Source organism: Engraulis encrasicolus, chromosome 17 (genome assembly GCF_034702125.1).
Source record: "Engraulis encrasicolus isolate BLACKSEA-1 chromosome 17, IST_EnEncr_1.0, whole genome shotgun sequence".
Classification (NCBI taxonomy): domain Eukaryota; kingdom Metazoa; phylum Chordata; class Actinopteri; order Clupeiformes; family Engraulidae; genus Engraulis; species Engraulis encrasicolus.
In genome coordinates, this window is record NC_085873.1 from 27,518,531 (window position 1) to 27,531,224 (window position 12,694).

Here is a 12,694-nt window from a genome sequence, read left to right on the forward strand (position 1 = left end):
ATGAGACGAAATGACTTGGGTTTCAACTTTTTCCAGCCCTAAATTAAGTGAAATATACTAAATACTAGATTAAATTTCTTGAAAAGCAACCGTTTGCAACCTCAAAATGAGGGAAACATACTGAAAATAAGCATAATAAAATACTGGTTTTAAGATTATACATATTGAAATGCAACTTTTTGCTACCTCAAAATGAGTGAAACATACTGAAACCAAGCATATTAAAATACTGGTTTTAAGATCATACATCTTGAAAAGCAACTTTTTGTAACCTCAAAATAAGTGAGATGTACTGAATACAAGCATTTACACCCTTTTTCCTTTGGCAAATTAAGCTCAATATTAGTAAAGGAAACACTAAATGTAGAGTACAGTATTCCAGAAAGACTGAATTCTGTCTTAAACCAAGATCCATGGTCTTGAAACGAGGCGGTCTTCAGGCCAAAACTAAACCTTAAAAGCATTTTTACAATATACAAAAAAAAACACAATCAGAATGACTTGTTAACATATTTAACATTTATTATTTCCTCCTTGTTCACACAAAATCACAGTTGTCAGCATTTTCCAACATTGCACTCATAGAAATGTAAAGAGACTTATTCAAAGCCTGTATATCAGTCCTTATGAAACAGCATTTGAACATTGTATGCTGAAATACAGAAGACAGATCAGACATTCCTCTCTGCCCCCCAGTTCTGCTGTTTGATGGCTCAACTACAATCGTGGCTGTGGGTAACGTACCTGTTACAACCCTCAAGCAAGAAGATTTTTCAGAAGGGATGTTGGTGTTGATGGCGTACTATTATTACATTGCACCTCACATACCCCAAATGTGTGGCAACCCTGCTCTCTGTTATTCAAACGGAGGTCATTGGTGACGCCCTCCATAATAAGGATGCCACTAGATCATACAAAAAAAGCAATGGCCGAGTGGAACGCATTCATTGACAAGTAAATCTGTCAGTTGTTGATTACTGTTTATGTTACTATTGCATTGTTTTGTGTGTTTCACAAGTTAATTGCTGTTTTTTGTAATTATTCAATGGGTCTAAGTTGTTGGTCTTTGACCAATACCCCACCCCAAAGTGAAATTGAGGCAGTGGCTGAGTCACCGGGAAAACTCTCCTGCTCACTTATCCGAATATGGGGACTTTAAGTGGCTCAATTTGACCTCGGAGTGGGGTATCCCTTAATAACGCCTGTATTTCAGGATACAATGTTGGAAAAACGCTACCTCATAATGTCTGAGAATTTAATTTCCTTTTATTACTGGGGTCCCAGTACATCTAAGTTGTCTTAAACATGTACCCCAATCCTAAGCGAAATTGAGTCACATAGTCCCTGGAGTTGTGCAAGTGAGCAGAAATGTTTTTCAGGTAACCCAGCCACTGTCTTAATGTGACCCATGAAAGAGCAGAATAGAGAGTGCACTTCTGAAGGTACAGGACCGGGTTAAAACAGTCTTTGTGTTGCCAACCCCCATCACAGCAAATATGCTCAGCAAAGCAATTGTCACCTATATTACCATCTTAAAGTAGTTGCTGTACTCTAAGGTTACTATTTCAAGGCTCAATTTCACCTGGGAGTGGGGTATACCTATCCTGTATTTCAGCATACAGTGTTAAAATGCTGCTGCACAAAGGCTGAGAGAAATGTGAAGAGATTTATTCAAAGCCTGTATTTCAGGATGCAAGGATCAGACAGGATCTTAAACAGTCTTTGTGCTGCCAACCACCATCACAGCAAATAAGATGTTGAGCATAAAGTAATTGCTGTACTCTAAGGTTATGAATTAAACCGTCTGTGCTGCCAAATTGAGGCTCAATTTCACCTGGGAGTGGGGTATCCCTTAAGTTTTACCTATCCTGTATTTCAGCATACAATGTTAAAATGCTGCTTCATAAGGACTGTACTCCAAGGTTACGATCTCAAACGTTTGTGCTGCCAAATTGAGGCTCGATTTCACCTGGGAGTGGGATATCCCTGAAGTTATACCCATCCTGTATTTCAGCATACAATGTTAAAAAGCTGCTTCATAAGGACTGAGAGAAATGTGAAGAGATGTATTCAAAGCCTGTATTTCAGGATGCAAGGATCAGACAGGATCTTAAACAGTCTTTGTGCTGCCAACCACCATCACAGCAAATAAGATGTTGAGCATAAAGTAGTTGCTGTACTCTAAGGTTATGAATTCAACCGTCTGTGCTGCCAAATTGAGGCTCAATTTCACCTGGGAGTCAGGTATCCCTTAAGTTATACCCATCCTGTATTTCAGCATACAATGTTAAAAAGCTGCTTCATAAGAACTGAGAGAAATGTAAAGAGACTTATTCAAAGCCTGTATATCAGTCCTTATGAAACAGCATTTTAACATTGATATGTCTTCTGTATTTCAGCATACAGACACATTCCTCTCTGCTCCCCAGTTCTGCTGTTTGATGGCTCTACCATTGTGGTTGTGGGTAACGTACCCATTACAACCCTCAAGCAGGAAGATTTTTCAGAAGGCATGTTGGTGTTGATGGCGTACTATTATTACATTGCACCTCACATACCCCAAATGTGTGGCAACCCTGCTCTCTGTTATTCAAACGGAGGTCATTGGTGACGCCCTCCATGATAAGGATGCCCCTAGTTCATACAAAAAAGCAATGGCCGAGTGGAACGCATTCATTGACAAGTAAATCTGTCAGTTGTTGATAACTGATTGTTACTATTGCATTGTTTTGTGTGTTTCACAAGTTAATTGCTGTTTTTTTGGAATTATTCAGTGGGTCTAAGTTGTTGGTCTTTGACCAATACCCCACCCCAAAGTGAAATTGAGGCAGTGGCTGAGTCACCGGGAAAACTCTCCTGCTCACTTATCCGAATATGGGGACTTTAAGTGGCTCAATTTGACCTCGGAGTGGGGTATCCCTTAATAACGCCTGTATTTCAGGATACAATGTTGGAAAAACGCTACCTCATGTTGTCTGAGAATTTAATTTCCTTTTATTACTGGGGTCCCAGTACATCTAAGTTGTCTTAAACATGTACCCCAATCCTAAGCGAAATTGAGTCACATAGTCCCTGGAGTTGTGCAAGTGAGCAGAAACGTTTTTCAGGTAACCCAGCCACTGTCTTAATGTGACCCATGAAAGAGCAGAATAGAGAATGCGCTTCTGAAGGTACAAAACTGGGTTAAAACAGTCTGTGTTGCCAACCCCCATCACAGCAAATATGCTCAGCAAAGCAATTGTCACCTATATTACCATCTTAAAGTAGTTGCTGTACTCTAAGGTTACTATTTCAAGGCTCAATTTCACCTGGGAGTGGGGTATACCTATCCTGTATTTCAGCATACAGTGTTAAAATGCTGCTGCATAAGGGCTGAGAGAAATGTGAAGATTTATTCAAAGCCTGTATTTCAGGATGCAAGGATCAGACAGGATCTTAAACAGTCTTTGTGCTGCCAACCACCATCACAGCAAATAAGACGTTAATATAGGGGACACTTGCTTTGCTGAGCAAAAAGTAGTTGCTGTACTCTAAGGTTATGATTTCAATTTACGTTTCGAACATCCATCAAGGATGTTTGCAGGTCGGTCTTCTTTCTTGGTAACCTCTGAATCGATAAAGGCCCGTCTGGCTTCGAAGTCGAGGTCCAGAATTTGCGCCACATCTCTTTGATTGGGTTTTGCATTGGGCTTGTTGTCCATGTTGCTCAAGGTTTTGTAGTGTCTGGCCTGCATCTTCAGACTGTCGAGACCCGCTGAAACAACAATAAACAAAGACATTTTAATGTTAACATTGTAACACCACAGTGAACATTTAAAATACAAACAATAAAATAAAATGTTAAAATACAAATAATAATGTTTTGCAAAACTTATGAACAAGGACTACAGGCTGGGAAGTGTGCTGAGGAGGGCTTACCAGCAACATCTTTTGCAGGCATGGTTGGTGAAGCAATCACAGTCATGGGTGCCGGTGAGGAAGACCTGGATGATGGAAGGCTGCTTTGGTGCCACTCTGTCTTTTTTGGCACAGGGGGATCTCGTGCTGGGGACGCTTCTTGAGAAATAATAGGGAAAAAATACAGAAAAATTATAATCTCTTAAAGGGACACAGATTTTTATTTGTTCATTTCCAGAATTCATGCTGCCCATTCACTAATGTTACCTTTTTCATGAATATTTACAGCCACCATCAAATTCTAAGCATTCATTATGACTGGAAAAATTGCACTTTTCATACATGAAAAGGGGGGGGGGGGTCTTCTCCATGGTCTGCCATTTTGAATTTCCAAAAATAGCCATTTTTAGCTGCAAAAATGACTGCTTGGACCATACTAGAAAATATGTGTTTACTAATCAAATTTGATAATAGGCAACAGTTTCAATGATCAACATAGTTGCAGTACCTTTTATAACCATTTCCTGCAGTGTCCCTTTAAACTAGCCCCACCCGTCAGCGGCCAAAACTTATTTTTTGGCCCTTGGTCAATTTGAGTTCGACACCCCTGGCATAGACAGTTTGAAAAACTGGTTGTTGCCATCAACAATCTTCCGATGAGTCATTGATCGGGGCTGGACTAAATATTCACTTCTAGGCTGGCTTGTCAGGCCAGATCACACGCACACAGACACGCAGTTATGTTTTTGCAAAACTTATGAACAAGGATTACATGCTGGAAAGTGCTGAGGAGTGCTTACCAGCAACATCTTTCGCAGGCATGGTTGGTGAAGCAATTGCAGTCCTGGGTGATGGAATGGAAGCTTTGGTGCCACTCTTTGCCTTTTTTGGCACAGGGGGATCTCGTGCTGGGGACACTTCGGGAAATAATTGGGGGGGGGGGGGGGGTGAGCAGCAGGAGGAGGAGGAATCACACAAAAACACAATTATTAAAATGAATACAACCAAAAATCAGGCATAGTGCAACTTTGGTTCAACAAAGAACAAAAAAATAAAATGAATATAAATTTAAAAAGATAAACAAAAACCTTCTAGTTTCGTTTCATGACCACAGTAATTGTTACTTTTGCATACCTGCACTGCAGTTGTCATCACTGAGGTCTTCTCTGCTCTCAAGAATGACTATCAGCCGATCCGCTCGTGTCTGTCAAATCCGTGTCAATGTCTTGGTCTTCACTGGAGAGTCTTTGCTGGGCCTCTCAGAAGAACGGGGCCCTGCCTCTTCCTGCATGGGGATCTCATATTCTGGAGTCGCTTGAACATTTTTGTGTAGACCGTCAGCTGTGGTGAAAGAATGCTAGGTAAGTAAAAAAATAAAAGAAAAATAAAATAAAACAAATAAAATAATATATTTTTTTTTAAAAATCGCAGACCTGTATGCACCTGACAATCTTAAGCATTGGTGATCTACATTGTAAAATTACTTAAAGGGACACTGTGAGATGACTGTAAATTACTACTTGGACCACACTAGAAAATATTCGTTTATTACTTAGTAAACGTTCATGTAAAGATCAAATTTGGCAATAGGCAGCCCAGTTTCAATGAGCAGCATAGTTGCAGTGCCTTTTTTGACCATTTCCTGCACAGTGTCCCTTGAACCTAAAAAAATCTTTGACTTACCTTCCAATACCGAACGAGTGGCTTCATCAAAGCCATCCATTGTCATCAGGTTAGGCGGCAGGCTATAACAAAAACACAAAGCCAGAATTAATTAGCGGGGGAAAACGAGGATATCCATGCACACTCAATACCTACACTCTTCTGTAGTCGTGCAGACAGCGAGCGAGTCGTGATGGAGAATTCCAGACTAGAGCTCTAGCCAATTGGTTTGCAAGACTTCGGTCTAACAATCCAGTCGGTGTGCCCCAAGCCAGGCCGTGCCCTCACGCAACACCTTTTAAAGTCGATTATAACCAGGCTAGCGTGCCCCCACTCTCGGACATAGCTACTGTTAAGTTTAGCTGCAACATACACACATTTGCTCACAAATAAACCCGTTTGTGTATGCTCGGAATATCATGCATAAAGTTGGTTGTTCAAATAGGAAGCAGATGCCCGCGGGCATTGCTAACGCTAAAATGGCCGCCAAATGACAGGACTAGCAACTCTGCTAGCAGTGCCACATGCGGTTTGAGTGTTAGCCATAACCAAAAGCGTGCCGTTGGGGTGTTGAGCTATAACGACAATACATGAAAGCGATAAAATAGTACATGCATCTAATAAAGATAACCGTGTGTGTATTCTCGGAACATCATGAATTTGGTTGTTCAAATCGGAAACAGATGCCCGCGGGTATTGCTAATGCTAAAATGGCCGCCAAACGACAATACTAACTCTGCTAGCAGTGTCCCATTAGTCAGCTAGAAAAAAAAAACATGCCGTTTCAGTGTTGGCCAAAATATACCACAGCGATAAAAATGTACATGCATTCAATAAAAATAACATATACCATCATATGAAGTACGTACACACTTCTGGTTAATACCGCGAACATGTTTGGGTTGGGTGAGTTTCACCCACCACATAATCCCTTTTTCAAAACTGGAAGTTGGCAGCCATGAATGCAGGAGCAAACGCCAGCTAGCGTGCTAAGCAAGTGACCAGTCCAGTCGACTTGAGAAACAGTCACAGGAAACCCAGTAATAAAACGCGATGTTAGCGAGAAAATAACAATTATATATGTATATATATAAACGTTACGCTCCCTTACCTTGATTGAGCCACTCCTTCACCTGTCTTCTTCGTCTTCCAATACTACGGCGTAGAGCTCCAGAGAGCTCTAATACTAGGCGAGGGTACTCTTGTGGTTTGAAGCTCAACCTTGAACTCTCGCTTGCACTGACGCAATCGACGTCGGAACGTTGGATGACGTAAACCGAGGATGAGAATAAAATATAATGTATTATGACTTTTTAAAAAATATATTAAAAGTTTTTCACAACAACATATTGATCATGTTAAAATAAATTAAGTGAAACGAAACTGAATATGTTTCCTTTCAAAATAATAAATACAATGATTATCCACCCCAGTCATCCACCCCATGCACGTCACCAGCCAGCTTCTGTCATGGCTGTCATTTCCATTCTCAAACAGTCCAAGCTGTCATTTGTCAGCAGTCTGTGTAGGCCAGACGTGGGCAAACCCAGGCCCGGGGGCCACATGCGGCCCCCTGAGCCATTTCATGTGGCCCCCAGAGCCTTTACAAAAAGATAACTTTTAAATCAAAATTGAAGCGGTTACTCGACATTCTTAAAATGCTACCTAAAACACGAGTCTTGCAAATTTAAGACTAACCATAGACATGGGCTTCACCTAAATATATTTAATTACAATGTGCGGGAATATCATTGCTGCCAAATTACGTCAGTGTACCCTATGTTTTAGTATTGACACGGGCAAGTTGTCTGCGGCACCTGGCCCTTCGGTCAATATTCTAAACCCAATGCGGCCCTCAGGCCAAAATAATTGCCCACCCCTAAGGCCTAATTCCAGAGGTAGCTGGTGGAGCACTCAAATGTTTTTTTGGTAGTAGCCTCTCGTATAGCATACACAGTCCACAGAGGACACAAAATCAAAGAACAAAAAAGACAACAACAAAAAATGTTCCATGCGCTGCCATCTGTCTGGAATATTAAGGAGGGCATGGAAAAGTCGCAAAGGAGGAATTAACGGCACACAATAGGTCTAACTGGCTGGCCCCGAGGTTTCATTAGCCTACTCTTAATATTATGTTGGCTACAAGATGTGAACAAGTTATTAAAATGAATTTCTTGCCTAGGCCTACTTCTAAAGTTTGCAAACAATGTCCAATACGTTAGCATTTATGCGGGACTTATTTCCATAATATTCTGCTGTTATATGATGATGTTAAAGTCACGTGAAACTACCAGTTTACCAGCGAAATTGCGCATTGGCTAGTGTATGGATGGAGTGACTAGGCCTAACACATTGACATGTGGGAATATGCCTAGGGTGCTATGAAAATGCTTACAACTCCTTAGAACTGTAGGCTACTGTTCACCAGTGAAGTTTAAGCTGGTCAATAGCCTATTGGGGCAGCTCTCTAGCGCGTCAGTGGAGACGCGCGCGCACACACACACATCGACAGATCTGTCTCTCCCTCTCCTTGTCTTCATAATGCTCCTTGTGTCAACAGGCGAGAGAGACATAGGGTATTCCATAAAACTGTTTCGGAAACGTGAAGCCTTTCTTCGTGCTTGTCATGGTTTTGGCCAGCAATTGTTTCAATAGGCCTAGGCCTACTCCACAATATACATTTGCTCATCGTTACACGCTCTCAATCTCGAACGATAGGCCTACTTACGCGCTCTCAATCTCGAACGATACTTGAAATGTTTATTAGAAATAAAATATCCCAAGTGGTCACAAGAGTGCGTGTCTCGCAGCGAGGCCCATGACCTCGCAGGTGCGCTTTTGATCCATGCTCCGAGACATAAGCGCAAGTGCGCTGGGTAAAGCGTGGTCATTCAAGGGTCATGGCCTTGAAGAATAAAAGTTTTTAGGCTACTATATACCACTCATTCAGTCTTGAGCAGTTACTGAGCAATTCTAGAATCTTCTCCATGGTGACCACTATTCCACAAAGAAGTAGAGAGGGATTTCTGTATGATTTTACTGATGGAGCTCTTTTTACATTCCATCCATTATATGCTCAAAGGCCAAATGCTTTGCAAATACTGTTGTACAGTGATGAAATAGAGATCTGTAATCCGTTAGGGCCCCATATCTGCAAATAAATTATTAATGTTTTATTATAGTTTAGGTAATATTGATCCCAAATTCAGATCCAAGTTGGCTGCAATAGGCTTGCTATTGCCAAGGCGAGCGATGTTATATAATCTTTCAGATGTTATTGCCCACAGACAGTAATATGGAGGAACAATAATATTGGATGTTTTGTGTTGTTGTTGTTGTTGTTGTTGTTGGTTTGGTGTTTTTGTGTGTTGCAGGGCTGGGCGGTATAGGCCTACCGTTAAAAAAACGTGATAATGAGATTAATTAATTTAAATTTAGGATTTTATCTCATTTTTAAATTAAATTTCAGTCTTTTCTGCAGAAACATTGAGATGTGGGGGAAAATTGCTGCTTATAAAAAAAAAACGTGCAGAGAACGATATCAATTTTCATCAAGAAAACCGTGATGCACATTTTTTCCAGAACCGCCCAGCCCTAGTGTGTTGCATGCCAAGAAAAAAGGGAGCACCCGCCCCACCACCACCACCAATTACAAAGAAAGAATTGAATTAAGGACAGAAATCCCAACTAACACTTGGCATATTTGTTCTGTGCACTTCGTATGTGCAAGTGTTGTGTCCTCCGTTATAAGTTGCTTTATTAAAAATCATTTGCCAAATGCAATGTAATGTAATGTAAGACTCTTGCAGTTTTGAACAAACATTTGTCATTTCCTTAAAATCCGAGGAATAAGGTGTATTTTAAGATATTTTTTCTGTGACTCTTGAATCAAGCATGTTGAGCTTGTTATTGAATCTTAAAACAAGATTTATTTTGATGAGGAGAGGAGATGATGAGGAGGAGAAGCGTCATACATCTTATTTTCATTGTTAAAGTGTTTATGAAACGAAAACAAAGTAAAGGAATTTGACCATTTCCAGGACAGATTCTGAAAGTTCTAAGCCTTGTGAATAAAATGGGATATTGTCTGGGTGATATTTTGTCCTAAAAGTCATGTTAAAACGTTCCCAAAAAGTGTTTTTTTGGTGACATGCAAATTTTATGCAAATGATATGCGTGACATAGAAGGGGTGAGTTCACCTCATTCCACCTTGTTCAGATCAATGGCGGCTAGTACCAAAACAAAGCGCAGTGTCAAGCAGTGTGTTGCTGGAGGGCCGAACGGTGCCAGCTGCAAAAATGGCTACTTGACAGAAGGAATATCTTTGCACAAGTTCTTGTGAAGAATGATGGAACTGTGGCCGACAAGGAGAAGGCTAAATCAAGCTAGGGCTCTGTGGATCCAATGCGTGGTTTTGAAGCAAGCTCGTGGTCACTGTTGTTCTCGGCACATTTCCACCCCTTGTGCTTCACCACAAATGTGGAGGTAGCGGGCATGGTTGGACTGAAGAGAATGCTATTGCCTCAAGCAGTTCCAACAATTGACATCGCCGGCGTGCAGACTGAAACTGCCCCTGTAACTGCTCGGGCACGAAGACAGGTGAGTGCACTGCTTTGCTTTAGGCTACTCGTTTTACCTTGTCCATCTGCTTTGTATGTTGTTTTCAGGAAAGGGTAATGCACATTACATGCCAAACCGATGCGAATGCTCTCGGAATATGCACTTTTTATTGATTGCCATTCAACTGGTCAATAAATTGGTTTTGGGAGGATATCCGCACATCAGCGTGGTGCTCTCAGTCGAGGACAGCCAACTCACAGATTGGGCTACTGCTTAGCGAATAAACAGAGATGCACATAGCATAGGCCTACTTTGAAGCGTTGATTGTTTGTTTTTAGTATTGTGGTGCACGTGTGGCTGACGTTTGGACACACCTCGTCCTCAGAGTCCGGCTGAGGGACACGCGACGCCTGTGACTTTGAGCACAAAAAATAATAATAATGATAAACGCTAAAAATATGCTGAGGACTCAGGCTATATAGGGCGTTTTTCCAACAGCCTAATACCTCCGTTTTTTCTCTAGTTGATGATATTTTTGCATGTAGCCTACATGCATTTCAATCACACTATATCGCGCAATTGAATCAAAATGCCCCCCATTTGTCAACAAATACACACGCCATGTCATCTGTGGGTCATGGCAAAGCGCCCTTAGCAACCGTAACCATAAACAAAACAAACTGTCAGGCTATGTCAACAATCGTCACTTCGCCTGTCAGACATGTCACTTTCTGCAGATGTATCAGTGCCTCTGAAATAGATTTGTGCTGCTGTTTTTTTTTTCTCATGAAGTTGGATGTGTGGTTTTTCGACACGCTGATGTTTGTATCAGAATTTTGGTTCCTTTATAAGATGTGGGTCCATCAAATGTGTGTTGTTTTCTCAGATCGCCATACTAGCAAACCAGGGACTCCCCTCTATGATGTCACAGCCCAGCTCATTAGTCACACCAAATTTCACAGAATTCACACTTTGAGTTGCCATTTTCACAAGTTCCTCCAGGATGATTGGGTTCAAAGTCTCATCGATGCTATCAGAAAAAACAAGGCTTTAATGGGAATGACCGTTTGTTTTCGTTTCATAAACACTTTAATTGTCTCATTTTAGGATTCCCTGCCTGTTTGAGACAAAGAAGTACTATTTCACTTGATATAAGATTATACTGTTCTTAAAATGAGAAATCAATTCTTAAAACAAGAAAAAATATCTAACACTTCTAAATGTAAGTTTTTTTTACTTGGGAAGAACCAAATAATTTGCAGTGCAGTGACCTAAACTTCAACAGTCACATGAAAGCTATTGCTAAGTCTGCATTTTATCACATAAAACGTCTGTAAATGTAGGGGCCTTATGTCTAAACATGATCTGGAGAAGCTAATACATGCCTTCATTTCTAGTAAGGTTGATTACTGTAACAGTCTTTTTACAGGCCTCCCCAAAAAGACCATCAAACAGCTTCAACTTGTACAAAATGCAGTAGCAAGGGTTCTTACAAAAACAAGGAAGGTCGACCACATTACTCCAATTTTACAGTTTTTCTCGATTGCCTCCACACAAGTTCTGGTCCTTCACACACAATTCTCGGAACAACTCACCCATTTCCCACCCCCCCAAACAATGTCACTGAACACTAAGCACAATTCCTTCTTTACACTCACATTTAGTTTTAAAACACACTCTTTTCAAACCACTACACACAATTCCCTGGATTACACACAATTTTCATGAAGAAAATCACTGGTTGTCGCATTGAACACACTGCCATTCAAAATACTTAAAATCAACTGCCATACTATGTTCACTTCCAGTTCCTCATCACATGGGCAAACTCTCTTCATACCCGTTTACAATCTGTAATCATCGCCCCATAAGGACACATTGATGTGATATGGATGAAAACATGAGTGGATGCGAAAACACATTTCTATAGTTTTTGAACTCCAAAATATGTTATAAAAGAGATCACTTTCATGTGGTTACCCAATATTTTACAATAAATTAGTACATTTGTTTTAAATGTCAGAAAAATATGTAAAATATATTTTCTGCCACACATCTGTGTACTCCGAGTCTAAAAACAATATTTCAGTTGCAAAAGGAAAAAATAGCGAGCGCTCTATAGTCTTTTCTCCAGGTTGAAGGGGTGCATCTGGTTATTCCTTTTAGGGCTTGACAGACTTATGAACTGTATCCAATATTTCAGTATTTTACTACAGACAAATACCCTCTTTAGTAAGTAGAACAGTGTAGAAAATAAGTTTCTACTGTGTGTCAAGTTGAGTATAGAGTTTTACCTTGAGCATATTAGTGTTCAATGGTTCACATAAGAGTGTATTAAAATGACTGCTTGTGTGTGTCATTTGAGAACAAAATGACCTTTTTAGAAGAGAGTACATTGTTTCGAGACAAGACGTGCATTTTTCAGGGGTTGTGAGGGGTTTTGCCCATTGTGTGTGAGTTTTGGGGATTTGTGTGTAGAGTTTTGAGAATTCAAGACCTGATTCTGAAAATTGTGTGTAAGCAATCGAGGAAAACTATATTTTAGCTTTTATTTGTTGTTTTTTTTCATCCTTT

General features: G+C 40.5%; 1 long non-coding RNA gene across 1 annotated transcript; it reads right to left on the bottom strand.

Moving 5' to 3' along the window:
• Window positions 1-504: 504 nt before the first annotated feature.
• Window positions 505-6,340, bottom strand: LOC134466702 (uncharacterized). The gene is made up of 5 exons (XR_010038390.1): window positions 5,581-6,340; window positions 5,032-5,238; window positions 4,698-4,814; window positions 3,919-4,056; window positions 505-3,754 (listed from the first exon to the last, which is right to left on the bottom strand). It is a non-coding gene; the product is annotated as an uncharacterized LOC134466702 (long non-coding RNA).
• Window positions 6,341-12,694: the final 6,354 nt, after the last annotated feature.